The following is a 12,783-nucleotide window of genomic DNA, read 5'->3' on the forward strand; positions in this document are numbered from 1 at the left end:
GCTACACATAATTGAACTCTGCAGGCTTGAAGTAGTCTAATATGAGAGCCAAGCATAGGAACAATCTAGAATGTAGTGGTGCAGATCCTCTTGAAGGAAGCGTTTGATACTTGCCTGGGTTTAAACAGTAAAAGTCAGACTTGAACTAATAGGGTAAGCCCTGAAGGTAGGTTAATAATTAACAACTTTTGTGAGGTCCTTGTAAGTGCTCTTGAGATAAGAGTACCATGTGTTTCACCCTAGAGTTGCAATGTGCACCTACTAGACTGTTCCTCCTGAGATAAGGAAGGATATAATTTGGTAAGTACCAAGAAGCTGGGGATTTTCCCAGTAGCTCTGCACACAGAAAGTGCAATTGAATCTATGTCCTTCCGTAAACACAGTGGCAGACTAATTTAGATGGGCAGCAATATCTTACAACAATTGCATTCTTTGTTACGGCTATATAGAGAGAGGTGGGGGGAAGGAGGGAGAGGGAGAGAGCCTAGACAGGGTAAGAAAGGTACTCTACCTTGAATTTTTAAGCTTCCTTATGACGTGTTCTCCATTAATTATGTGAACCTACTGAAGATCTTTAATGGAAGGCGGAGTTTCTACTGTACTCTTTCAATCAGGAACTGAGGTTTTGCTTTGTAAAATTAGTGCAGGATCATTGTGCAAGTATCATGTCCCATTACAGAAATTGCTTCAGGTAATTTATAGTCCCAAAAGGGGAAAGAGGGGATTGCTGATTGTTACTTTCCTTCTTAACTGCATACACTGCGGATATTTATTTTTGGTCTAGTGGTACTTTTCTGCTTTCTGAAGCACAGGTATTTTCTTTTCTCTCTTAGTCAGTGGATCTTCTTATGAAAAAGTTGAAATACTAGGGTGGCCAGATGTCTTGCTTTACATGAGACAGTCCTCTGTTTGAGAGCATCCTCACTATTTGAAGACCTGTGCGGTCCAAATCTGGTTTACAGACAAAGAACCCTAAGAAGAGACAGCAAGGACCTTGAAGTTACCATACTGAGCAGATACACATATCACTTGGGTCCCTGCCTTTCCCACTAATGTGAGATGTATTGTGTGTCTCCCCTATTGAAATAATAGTAATAAGGGCAACTCTATAAATGAGCATATGACATTTTTATGTAAGTCTGTGTCTCCTTTGTCCTTTTTTGGGATGTGTGTGTGATGCAGCTACCCTATAGATGTTTCTTTGGAAAGCAAGGTTGCGCGTTTTCTTTTCAAAATATTCCAACCTCTTTTTACTTAAGGAAGAAGAAGCAGAACTGCTTTGGAAAAACCTCCTCACTCACAATAATAAGTTCTTTGAAGTGGTCAAATAGACATCAGTGTTTCAGATGGTGCTTTCGGTTGGCTTTTCAGGAGGAGCAAGGAGCTGCTATGAAAAGGGGGCCCCTGAAAATGTCCCAGTACATACCTGAAAAATGGGATTTCAGTCTCTTGGTCACCTATAAGATGCAGCTCTATATTCTTGGCTGTGCGTGCCTATGTCTGAGTGGGCATGTGTTTAAGCTAAGATGGTAATTACAGCTTTGGTCTCTTTGAAAGGCAATTGATACAATGCAAGGGTACATTTACACAGCTGCTTCTCCCCTTGGGGAATTTTTCTGTTGCCTGATAGTGGAAGTTTATGTAAAACCTATTTTTGTTAATGGTTCTAAGATGTGATTTGCCCACCACTCATCAGGCAAGGATCAAAAATCAGGTGTGCTGTGTTTATGGTGGCTGGACAAACAAACACATATTGAACTTATTCACAATAGTGGGTTCCATATAGCTCTCTCCGGTTTCTGTTGCAACCTCACTGCCCCAGCAACATTGCTGGTGTGCTTGCTAGCCGTGGCTTCAGAGAAACCAGTGTCGTGGACAACTTTACATCTAAGGGCTGGCATGTAAAGGACAAGAAGTGCAGGAGCCAAGACCACTCAAGGTATAACTAAAGCAGTGCTTGATCCACTAACCGCTTCTGCCAATCCATGAGACTGAATCCTTTCTATCTGCATAGAAACATATCAAGCACTTAGTGCAGTTCTTGACGATGCTACCCCAAGGGGTCGCCAACCTTTCTGGGCCCATGGGCAAATTTGCAAAACTGAGAAATGCCATGGGCACCACACAAAGAGAAAAAGCTACCTATTGGTGACATTAGAGCACATGTTTCCATGGGGGTGGGGAAGGCAACCCTGTGGTTGCATGTGCACCTGCAGGCACAACAGTAACACTGTGCATAGATTTTCTCTGTAATCCCTAGAGCAGCCTAGTGACATAGGTCAGTGTTATTATTTGTAGCCTATCTGCTAGGATTAACTAGGTGTAATGAATTAGACTTTCTCCCCCACTGATATGATAAATAATCTGTAACTCAAGTTTACATCCCCGGAGTGTCATTAGGGCAAATTACAAATCATGGATGCAGTGCCTTTGCCAGAGCATGTTCTGTTCAATGGTGCACCTGGGAAATGTGGAAACTGGGCTTTGGCAAGAGGGAGGAGGAGAATACAGCAAATTATTACACATAAGTGCGCTGTAATCATACTGATCGAAGAGGAGTTGGCAAAATGGGGAAGCCCTACACCCAGAGCTTATCTTCTAGAAAAAAAGGTGCCAGTTCTCACCATGAAGTTGTTACAATACATGCCATACTTTCAACCAGTGCTTTGTCTTTAGGCAAAATGGTGCATACTCTTGAGTACCCTAAGAAAGAAAAGCACTAGGGGATAAGGGCCAAAAGACCTTCTCCAAGGAAATATCCTGCTCAGCACCTCCTTCGATGATGCTCTCTACCATGAAAGTGTACAAAGAAGGAGCACATAGAGAGCAGGTGGCAGATTATGATATGCCAAAGTGTGATGGGTGTGTGGAGGAAACTTGTGGTGGCTCTCTGGTCATTCCTCTCCAAGAGCCACAGGTTCCCCATTCCTGCTGCAAAGTGCCATTCACATCTTGCAAATAAATGCTGAGAGGCAGGAGTGCAGTTTCCCAGTGGCAAAACTGGAATCAATACTCAAGGGGCTGGGCTTAGGGGTCAGCTTCAGTGTTTTATCTGACAGCTTTGAAAAAAGCTCTGATGAAATGAGAAAAAGCTCTCCCTTCTCTTCATGGTCATAAGGTATCAATGAGACAGAAACAAGGACACTCAGTAACAAAACAATGCAATTTCTGTTTTAAAAATACATCAAACCTACTCACTTATAAACTGAAAACAAAGGAAACCTGGAAGCCATAAAATGGAACCGTTCTTAGTTTAAAATAACCTTTAAAAATTGTTCAGTATATAGGATTATATTTAAATAGATGGGCATTTCTTAAAGAAAAAAAAGCCACTCTAGCACTTAGTTTTGTTTTTATTGTATTTTTTTTTTTTTTTAAGAAATCAAATTTCATATGGTTCCATGATAGGATGTTTCAGAAAATCATAACGTGTTTTTGCCTGTAAAAGCAATGTCCTTTCTTGTTAATGCCAAGAAAACTTTTCCCCAAACACTCGTTCCCTGTTCAAGACACTGTAGCTGCTAATGAGGAAAACACTGCAAGTACCTCATTGAAATGTTTCCCTTTGTTTTTCTACTGGGAGTTTCCTCTGTAATAGCAAAAGAATCCCTGAGTATCAATGAGTCTGAAAGTGCTCATATTCTGCCAAGAATAAAGTTGTAAAGCTTTGTGTGCCAGCACTTTAAATTAATCTAAAATAATGCAAAGGGGAATTTGTCATCTTGGAAGGCTTTTTACAGCCTCGTCACTATTGTCTCAATTAATAAGTGTGTTCCATATCATTGACACGACTTCTCTCCTCTGCAGCCAATTATGACACCAATGGATGGCATCTCTCTGAGGAAGCGCAATAAAGGAAATGTGGGGGGGGGGGGGAGAGACAGAAATATATGATTGCGCTTAATTCTTTGCAGCATGGTGATGACTTCCAAAGATCCAGAAGCTGCATGGCAGCTTCCTTCCAAGAGCATCACTTTCAGCTAAGCGCCAACCTGTCCCAACACGTCCATTAATTCAATGTGCAGATTAAAACCACAGTGTTTCATCTGGTTATGCAGACTAAGGCCTCTTCACTTTAGTGGAAATGAGGGATGGCATCAGGGATCAGAATCACTGGGCGCATGCCAAGCCCTTTGTCAGGATCCAGAGTCAAGCATAGGTCAGCAACAAAAAACATGGTGTCCGTGAAATTAGCTCTTCAAAGAAACAAGAACAGGGCAGGTCTAGTGATCCCAGCAACTCTTCCCAGTAGATCTTGCCCCAATACAGCAGTTGCAAGGACTGAAGGTCCCTGCCTTCCCACCACTCCCTAAGGCTCCTGATCTCCAGCGCTTTTCCCAAGCTTCTCCTGGAGGTTGCCTTGAGGGTTCCCCAGCTAGTGCCTTCCACAACTCCTCTGCATCTACAAAAGTGACCCCAGAGCTTCCTCAAATACAATTTGGAAACTGCAGCTGGTGCAGAAGTCACTGGACAGGGCAAGACGGTATGAACATATAACACCAACTCTGGCATGACTGCACTGGCTACCAATTTGTGTCTGGGCTTAATTCAACTTGACGTTTTGATCCCCCAAAAAGTTTTTTATTTGAGTTTCCATTGAAATGAGGCTGTATTTTAATATTGTATTTTAATCTTGTTTTTAAGTTGTATTTCAATCAATTGTTTTTATATCTGGTGTTAGCCTCCCTGAGCCCAGTCTTGGCTGGGGAGGGCAGGGTATAAATTATTATTATTATTAATTATTATTATTATTATTATTATTATTATTATTATTAATTCAAAGTGCTGGTTCTGACCTATTAAGCCTTATGCAGCTCAAACCCTAGTGCCTCAAGGACAGCCTCTCCCCACATGAACCAACTTAAACCCTGCAATCATCACTCCCTCCATGGAGTGGCAACACAAGATCAGGCCTTTTCAGTGGTGGCCCCTTGTTTGTGGAATGTTCTCCCCAGGGACGCATGCCTGGCACCCTATTTAATTTTTGGCATCAGGTTAAGACTTCTTTTTACCTTGCTTTTTGGACCTTAATTTGAAAGATGGCATTGTGACCTCTGTTGTTGCAGTGGGATCTTTTAAGTCCTGCCTTTTATCTGTATAGTGGTATTTTTATATTTCTATTGGATGGTCTTAATTGATTTTAAAGTAAGTCTTTTGGGGTCACTTTGTGAGAAAAGGAAAAGAAGAAGAAGAAGAAGAAGAAGAAGAAGAAGAAGAAGAAGAAGAAGAAATATACTTTTTAGTTGGCTACAGAATTAGTATGGTAATCCTACCTAGTTATTTTGGCACCAACATAAATCTTCCACATCTTCCCTATTTTGGACTGTTTAGAATCAAATTCTATCAGCTCCCTCCCCCCTTAAATACTTTTTAAAGAAACGAAAACAAAATATTCATGCCTGCCTAGAGTCCCTCCCCCCTAAATTTGATTTCCAGTAGACACCAACCTTGGTTAAAAATTATTGACTAACCTTTTCTCATGAGACTTGACTTAATAGTATTAAACAAAACTGAGAAGGGAGGGAAAAATAAAGAAAAAACATATCATGGTTCCTGTGAAATATGCATTTTAAAAGATCGCGTTCCTGTACAGCCAAGTTACTTTTTTTGTTACAAATACATGAAATTACCAGATTGCCCTGGATTTCATTTAATAAAAAAAAAAGCCAGTGAGACACTGCATCATTAAGCATTGAATGAATATAATGTAACTATTGAAACTGCTTAAAATATTTCCTAACCATAAATTATTATCCAAAAATATTTTTCAAGCAGATAAAAAGAGTTGTCAATTCTGCATAGTGAATGCCTCATAAGGGGCTCATTTATGGTTGAAAACTGAATAAAAGCAGTAAATTAAGAACAGACGTAACCATAGAGAAGCTGTAATCCACTGCAGATTTCCTTGCTGAATGAAGTATTGTTGTGTGGATTTATCCTCCTTGCTTGTACAGTTAACCAGTCACATCTGTGGCCGGAGTGTTCTCCGTGCGCACAGACAAGTTCGACTCAGAAACTGTGCGGCTCACTCCCCCTCCCCACCGCAGCCACAATGAAATAAGCACATGTTGGATAACTGTGTATTGATAAAGTGCTAAATTAAGTGTCCGTCTGTTTCTCTGGACCAGGCTGCCTTGAAGGGCAAGTGCAAAACCGAAGCTCTATGGATGGGGAACATAAGGAAACAACAGCAGATTTGACGCTAGCCCAGAGTAGGTCTTGTTTACCAGTCCCTTGCCATGCTCCAGCGTTCCTGTTTGCTCTGCCTCCGCCTGTTACGCAGGATGGATGTTGGATGAGTTGAAAGCGTTCAGGAGAGGGAAAGTACGCACTTAGCATAAATATTCATTTACTGCCGTGCAAATACTTAGCTTTATAGGAATGTAAACTGTGGCAAGTTTGTTTGATTCACTACCTCTCCTCGTCTCTTCTGCATTGTTTGCCGCTAGTACACATAATAAGCACTCGAGGACAGGAGGAGGACATGACAGGGAGTCAATTTTGCCTTATTGCTCTCCATTTAAATGACATGATTATGCGCCCAATCAGATTTCTGTCTCAAAGAAGCTGTAGGAAGTGCGACAGAGAGGCACATTTTCCTCTCCGTCACCCCACCCCCTCCGCCCTGTGATTCAACTTTCTTGGATTGAGGTACATTGACTGCAGGTTTACATCTAGAACATTGAATACTTACTGCATGCTATCTTAATTAGCATTAGACATGGGTGGGGGGGTATATGTTCATTTTCAGACTGAGGACTTAAAAAACTTCTAGCACATTGCTATTTCATGCCTTCCAATATTTCTCCGATGAAAATAAGGACATCTTATTCTGTTGTTGTTGTTGTTGTTGCTGCTGCTTCTGATTCTGCTGCTCCTCTTATTATTATTATTACAGTGGTACCTCGGGTTACATACGCTTCAGGTTACACACTCCGCTAACCTAGAAATAGCGCTTCAGGTTAAGAACTTTGCTTCAGGATAAGAACAGAAATTGGGCTCTGGTGGCGCAGCGGCAGCAGCAGCAGTCGGTCCCATTAGCTAAAGTGGTGCTTCAGGTTAAGAACAGTTTCAGGTTAAGTATGGACCTCCAGAACGAATTAAGTACTTAACCCGAGGTACCACTGCATTCTAATTCTAATTCTAATTCTTCTTTGTACCCTGCCCTTCTGACTGGGTTACCATGCTGGGCAGCTTCCAACATTTATAAAAACATAATAAAACGTTAAATATTACAAAGCCACCCTGCACAGGACTGCCTTCAGATGTCTTCTAAAGGTTGCATAGTTACTCATAATCTTGGCTCGGGGCATCACATAACTCCATACATGCAAACATTTCTCTAATGAAAATAGGGACATCCAAAGGAAAAGTGGGACATTCTGGAATCAAATCAGAAACTGGGACAGCTTCTGTAAATCCAGGACTATCCCTGGAAGATAGGGACACTTGGAGGGTCTGTTATTTTATTTTTCTTATTAAATAGGAATGTCTGGGAACACAGGCACATATAAGAACACAGGAAGCTGCCTTAAACTGAGTCAGACCAGTGGTCCATCATCTACACAGTGTGTCAGGATGCTGTTAGCAGCTCCCGGCTGGTTGCCCAGCAAAGTATAAAGACAAGGCAAAGTTTCTTACAGTCCATTTTTATTTCAATCTTTACAGAGAGAGGCTATAGAACCCAGTCTCTTGGATAATGGCGTTGTCCCGAGTGAATCTCCACTCCTCGTCTCTCCCACTTCCTCATTCGTCACTTCTACGGGTGCTGCTACATGCCCTCTGTCTTTGAGCTCTTTGCTCTCCTACTTTTAAGGCTCACCGGGTTCTGGGAGATGGAGGGTCTGGAATGCTTTTCAATGACAAGGTGTCAGCCGGGTGTTGCTCTGGCTCTCCCACGATTTCCCAACTTTTCCTCTCCTCTGCCTCTGAGTTGTGACCTCCCTCAAACCCCTGTTGTAAATCTATACTGTCTCCCTCTTCCTCCTCCCTGGAAGGGTCAGGCTGGGAAGGCAGTCTCCACCATTCCTCCTCTGCCCAGTCCCTGACACAGTGATTCTTTAGGGTTTCCCAGCTGCACCTGGATTGCACCTTAACACTTCTGCATGCTAATCAAATGCTCTGCCACTGAATTATGATCCTTCCCCAAATATAAGATTTATAATTAGATGTTTTCCCCACCATCACATGCCCCACAGTACCAACAGCACCTTTCTCAGATGCTTTGCTATTGCCTGAACCTAACCAGCTATTCCGATGCTCAGAACAATGTCCCAATCTCTTGCCTGCCCCTCGCTTTCATCTTTGGTCCTACACCACACAACTTTGGAGATTTGCTTCCATTCAGGGAGAAACATACATACAAACACAAGCTAAAAGCACTTATGGCAGTTAGTCCTGAATAAGCAGCAATTATCCCTGGTTCATCTGCTATTGGAAGCCACTGGGGGAACTGAGGAACAATGCTTGCATAGCTTCAGAGGGACTGCGGCTGAATTCCAAATTCCCTGCTAGACTGCTCCTATTGCTTGCTGCCCTTTGGTGGGAGGAGAGGGGAGAGAAGGGGTAGTACACACACACACACACACACACAAACAAGTCCCAAGATAATTAAAAATAAGAGGCAGGGCTTTAAAAAGTTGCTAAGAAGCCTCGGCCAGGGAGGGAGGGATACAAATAAAAACTAATAAATTCATTATTATTATTTATCAAGGGAGATGTTAACTTTATAGGATAATTTTATTTTGGATAACTACTTCTGAAGACGTTGGTTTTCAGCCAAACCTGGACCCCCCCTCCTTATTTTAACAGTACTTCATTTGATCAAAATTGATTTATTGACATTGTTTTAGGTCCAATCCCCCCCCCCTTCTCCTCTTGCACTTTAGAGACCCTAATAGCATTTCGGCACAGAGAAGCTGGTGAAATCTCCTCTTCCCAATCAACAGTAACTGATGAAGTGACATGTCCCCCATGTTTTCCTTCCCCTTCGGCTGCTCTCAGTGGCTCAGTGAGTCTTACTGTGGTGGATTGTGAGGACAGAGCAATATAAAACCGATGCCATTCTACCGTGGCCTTACCATTCGGAGGCTCCCATAAGCTGACCCCTGCCTTTTCATAGACCATCTTTTCACAAACCCCTAACAACAAACATGTAACAAATAATTGTCAGATATTTGCTGCAATCTCTGAAAGGTGGAAACCACAATAAACAATGCCTCATATAGGTTTGTTTGTATACTATCTGTAACTGCACATTGTGTGTGTGTGTGTGTGTGTGTGTGTGTGTGTATGTGTACACAAATGATGGATGTAGGAACTGTATCTGTGTACATTCACACACACCCCAATGTTTATATAAACATATTTATATAAACAATGGTGTCGGTGAACAGAGATGGATACAAACAGTTTCTGCACCAGTCACACACACACACACACACAAACATTTTGTATATGAACACAGTGTGTAGTGTGAATGGAAATTGTGTTCTATCATTTTATACATTTTTGGTTAGAAGCACAGAGTGCTGATTTGTTTGGTTAAAGGTTTATCCTATCTCATTGGCAAGAACTGGAGCAAGTTTAAATCAGGCTTAAGGTATAAACAGATCCAGTAACATTCAGACAAATAAATTACTTTGCCACCTCCAAACCGGACAGCACAGGAAAGCACAGATTCCTTTATGCTCATCCAACAGTTGTAATGCAAAAGGGAAAATCTCCATCATGATTAATTTAACCTCAGGTCAATTTGCCCCATTTTCCATAGAAAAACTCTCATCCATGGTCAAGCTTCCTTGGTAGTTCTGCGTCTTTTTGGCTTTGTTGTGTATTGACCTATTTGTTCTTGGCACTATCCTTTTTCCCTAAATGATTCCCTTAACTTTGTCCTGTAAGGTCCTATAAGGGGTAATTTGTTTAGAATGTATCCTGAAATTTCCTGATCACATCTACATCCAAAACATGATGGTGATGATCAGAACTTTATTGAGATCATATCATGAAACGGGGGGAAATATCATGTTAGTTTAGCTGCTTTTCATTAACATTAACAGACCTCAAATTAGGACTTCACTAATTACCAGTTAAAGGCATTTTATTGTTTCTAATAATACTGTATTATTCGAACGTTCTAGTTGTTGTTGTTGTTGTTGTTGTTGTTTAAGTTTTCTTCCAGCAGATCACAAACCAATTTTAATGGATTATGTGAAGGTACAACAGACTGATTATATTAATGAGTTGGAGCAGCCTTGCTTTGTTTTACTTTTTATAACGAAATAAGATTCTAAGATTCTTCTTCCATCCCTCCAGTGGTGAAGAATTACATTTCTTCTAAAGGAACTTAATTAAAGTTAGCAAGTGATTTTGTGTCCTGCAGTACAATACATTTTGCCAGAAAGGTTAGGGGTTCATTTGTTGCAGCGCATTGAAAATGTAAAGATGATAGGTGAAATGCTTTCAAGAAGTGTTGGAAAATAATCACTTAAAAGGTCAGTTTCCTTTGCAAAAAGAGAGAGAGAGAGAGAGGAGAAGAAGAAGAAGAAGAAGAAGAAGAGAGTGTGTATGTATTTAGTAAGCAACTTGTTTAAGAGAAAAATGCTGCAATTTGAAAGGTTAAAAAAAGAGAGTCTAAATAGCTGGCAGTGTCCCCGAAAACTAAGTCATTGACTGTGTTTTAGAACAGTTAGCTGCAATTTTTCATTTTTCATTAAAATGTGAGGCATCTATTAGCATCCTTGCTGTATATATCGCAAGCGTAGTTCCATCCACAAATAAGAGGATTTGAGCTGACAACAGTGGAGCTGAGATTTAATCTTTTCTCTTCACTTTATTCTGATATAACTGGTTTATAGATCTGGTGGTTAAAAGGTTCACACTGTTAACTGCGTTTCTGAACACTTCCATCAGGTTATTCTTGCTTGCTGAGGAATCAGTGAAAGTTCTTCACGTGGAATTAGGCTACAAATCTGTGTGCGCTAACTTAGCAATAATTCCCACTGGACACCATGGGATTAATTTTCCAAGTAAGCATGCAGAGTTTAGAGACTGTTCATCTCTATTTGATATGTTTCATCAATTTAGCTGAACCCCAGCAATATGATATAAGAAACACTATGGACAGCACATTTTTCTCTCCCCATTGTTCACATTACCTTGCAGTGTGTGTACAAACTATTGCTCAGTAGAAAATTTCAATCATCTGTATAGATGAAAAGGGGAAGGGAACTATTGATAATGCTGTGCTCTTTGCATTTATTTATTTTTAAATGGAAGTTGAAGTTTTATGGTTTTATGCTTTATTCCACATTTTCCATTATTATTCTCATGAGTTGTATGGGAAACTTGTATGGAAAACTTGGCTGAAAGGCAGTTTCAAAATGCAACAAATAAATAACTACATTTTGATTGTTCTTTTAAGGAGAAAAGAAAGCTGCTTTGGCTTTAAACTGGATTATAGATCCGACATGTAGACAAAAGCAAAACAACACTATATGAGAGAATTGCAAAGTCCACTGACTCACAAAGGATATTTATTTGGAGAGTGAAAGAAAGAGATGGCTTATTTAATAAAATTCTTGAATTGTTAAAATATCCCTGCCTCCACTGGATCAATATATAACCAATAGTGTTTTGTAAACTGAGAAGTCCGTTCCCCCTTTTCCAAGTACTGTTTCAAATTGGAATTCATTTTCTTTGAGTCACACTGCCTGCTCCTTGCTTATGTAACTATAAAATCTTTAGACAACATGGCGGAAAGAAATCTTTCAAAACTATTCATAGCTTAATAAGATGTTACGGTTGCCCCCCCTTTCCCCAAGTCTTATAGATTGCAAGTCAAGAAGGATATATATTTTTGGTTAGTCATGGGCTGCTCTGATTGAAACATTATTCTTCAAATAGTAACAGTCGTGGAAATAGGAAAGTCAATGTCTGATATGCTTTAGAATGAGCTAGGTGTGTTTCTTCCTCTTCTTTTATTTGTTTTCCAACACAAGGTGAAATTATAAGTCCTTTATGCAAGTTCGACTAATTTCTCCACCAGCCGCGAAGGTGACAGGGAGCACTTTCAAAGGAACACCTGACATTTGTCTCAGCCGAATAATTATCCCCAATAAAGTCATCCTCTTTAATTTGCCTTGCTTTCCATTTGAAAAGAGGGCAAAATCTATTTCCCAGACAATTTTGCATAGCAAAGATATTAATACTGTGGGGTTTAATTGTATCCTGTGTTTAAATACACTGTGGGTGAAACCCTAGACCTCTGCTTAATTGCTGTGAGAAAATAGCCTGATTTCTCTGAGATTAGGCACACGCCTATGTATACTTTGACCCAAGAGTGCCTCCTTCAGAATTAATCTTCTAAGGTAGTGGGATTTACTATTGTACGTGCTGTGGACCCATTCATGACAAACGGTGCCTAATCAACTAACTTCACCCTCTAGACCTTTCTTTGGCTGTCGGAGTTTCCCTTCAACTATTCATTTCGCACATCCCTTGTCCGGTTGCTTATTAGCAAATCAGCCTCAGAGGAGGCAATAGGAGTAAACTTAATGATTCCTTTTTAATTAAAGAGGTTTACACTTTAAGTAACATCCTGCCGAACTGGAAATGAACAGAACGTCCATTTGAGCCGTCTAGTGCACACTAAGAAATAGATCCATTCAGCCCATCCAGGGATATTCATCCATTATTTAAAATTGCCCACCGTAGGCATATTTCAGTTGATTCATCTAATCCATGAGGTAAACTCCCATCTGCTCGATCAGGAGTGTTTCCATA

The 12,783-nt window shown here is 40.6% G+C and overlaps 1 protein-coding gene across 2 annotated transcripts in view; it reads left to right on the forward strand.

Annotated features, from left to right (window-relative positions):
- The first annotated feature begins 241 nt into the window (after positions 1-241).
- ADGRL2 (adhesion G protein-coupled receptor L2) overlaps positions 242-12,783 on the forward strand; it is a 339,276-nt gene continuing 326,734 nt past the window's right edge. For both annotated transcript variants that reach the window (XM_083444776.1, XM_083444771.1), the window contains exon 1: positions 242-300. The gene's annotated coding sequence lies outside the window, so the exon portion shown is untranslated. The remainder of the gene's footprint in view (positions 301-12,783) is intronic.

This window comes from Podarcis tiliguerta (genome assembly GCF_965153285.1).
Source record: "Podarcis tiliguerta genome assembly, chromosome: 6".
In the NCBI taxonomy this organism is placed as follows: domain Eukaryota; kingdom Metazoa; phylum Chordata; class Lepidosauria; order Squamata; family Lacertidae; genus Podarcis; species Podarcis tiliguerta.